Source organism: Dioscorea cayenensis, chromosome 7, assembly GCF_009730915.1.
Source record: "Dioscorea cayenensis subsp. rotundata cultivar TDr96_F1 chromosome 7, TDr96_F1_v2_PseudoChromosome.rev07_lg8_w22 25.fasta, whole genome shotgun sequence".
NCBI classification, from domain to species: Eukaryota; Viridiplantae; Streptophyta; class Magnoliopsida; order Dioscoreales; family Dioscoreaceae; genus Dioscorea; species Dioscorea cayenensis.
Window position 1 is genome coordinate 22,746,347 of NC_052477.1, and position 1,549 is coordinate 22,747,895.

The following is a 1,549-nucleotide window of genomic DNA, read 5'->3' on the forward strand; positions in this document are numbered from 1 at the left end:
TTTGTTGTTGTTGTTGATGGAAACCCAGTGGCCCCATGGCCTTTTGTGGACCATGAAAACTCCATGAGAAATTGGGATGATTCTTCCAACCCGGATTGTAGGTATTGCTATATGGGTTTCCTTGAGGTCTCATGCCATTACCTATAAAATCAACATTCTCCACCGAAGAAACATCACCAATAGAGATCAGGCAATCGGAGGGAGCATGTCCTCCATCACACCTGGTACAATTAGTCACGGCCGCCACTCTATTTGAAGTTAGAAGATCTAACTTCTTACTCAAATTTTCCACTTGGGCCGCCAATGAAGTTACCGCATCTATCTCATGGAGACCGGCCACCTTTTTCTTCTCCCTAGCATTCCATTGGTAGCTATTTAACCCCATTTCTTCAATCAACAAACAGGCCTCATCGTGGGTCTTGCTACCTAAGGTACCTCCTGCTGCCGCATCCAAGAGTTGCCTTGTACTTGGGTTAAAACCATTGTAAAAGGTTTGAACAATCATCCACTCCAGGAATCCGTGTTGCGGGCACTTTCTCAGGAGCTCCTTGAACCTTTCCCATGTCTCGAATAGAGACTCCAATTCCAACTGAACAAAGGATGAGATCTCATTCCTAAGCTCTGCTGATTTTCCGGGAGGGAAATAACGAGCTAGAAAAGCTTCCACCATCTAGTCCCACATGGTAATTGACGCTCTAGGTAACGAGTGTAGCCACTGCTTCACTCTCCCCTTTAGGGAAAATGGGAAGGCTCTCAATTTGATGGCATCATCCGTCATCCCATTTATCTTCAACATATCACACACCTCGAGAAAGCTCTCTATGTGACTGTTTGGATCCTCATCGGCCAAACCATTGAATTGTGCGGATTACTGCAACATGTGGATGAATGCTGGCTTTAACTCAAAGTTCTTAGCGGTAATCGGGGGGCGCACAATACTCGATTGTGTCCCCAACAATGAAGGTCTGGCATAATCGGATAATGTTCGCTATTGCTCATTCTATTCTGCCATGTTTTCAGATTCTTCTACTTCCAAATTAGCTGGATTAGACTATTTTTGTACAGGCTCTTTCTCTTTTCTTCTAAGTGTACGTTCAAGCTCAGGATCTCCTTCAATCAATGTTGAGGGATTCCCTCGGGTCATAACCTAGAGCTGCACCCAAAAAGAAGGAAAAAGAAATTAGAACGATGATAGAATAAGAAGATAGGAAATAGAATGTATGGTGAAATAGCTAAGAAAACAAAGTGCAAAGTATTTCTAAATGCCTATTCCCCGGCAACGGTGCCAAAAACTTGACAAGATCCCCTTGCGTATAACCTGCAAGTGCATGAGTTTGTCGAAGTAATAATCCCGGATGAGTGGGTATCGAATCCACAGGGAATAGGGAATAAAAATACTTAATTTGCTTCTTGGCTATGTGAAAAATCAATAGTGATAAATGTGACAATGATTCAATTCTCAAAAGTAAAAGCAACAAGTAAGAGAGCACGAGTAAAGGAGGAGGTAAGGCAATCGATAAAGATGGGGTACTCGGATAATGCTCCGCCT

General features: G+C 43.1%; 1 non-coding gene across 1 annotated transcript; it reads left to right on the plus strand.

The window, feature by feature from the left end:
• The first annotated feature begins 515 nt into the window (after positions 1 to 515).
• On the plus strand, positions 516 to 622 carry LOC120266063. The gene has a single exon (XR_005537906.1). It is a non-coding gene; the product is annotated as a small nucleolar RNA R71 (small nucleolar RNA).
• Positions 623 to 1,549: the final 927 nt, after the last annotated feature.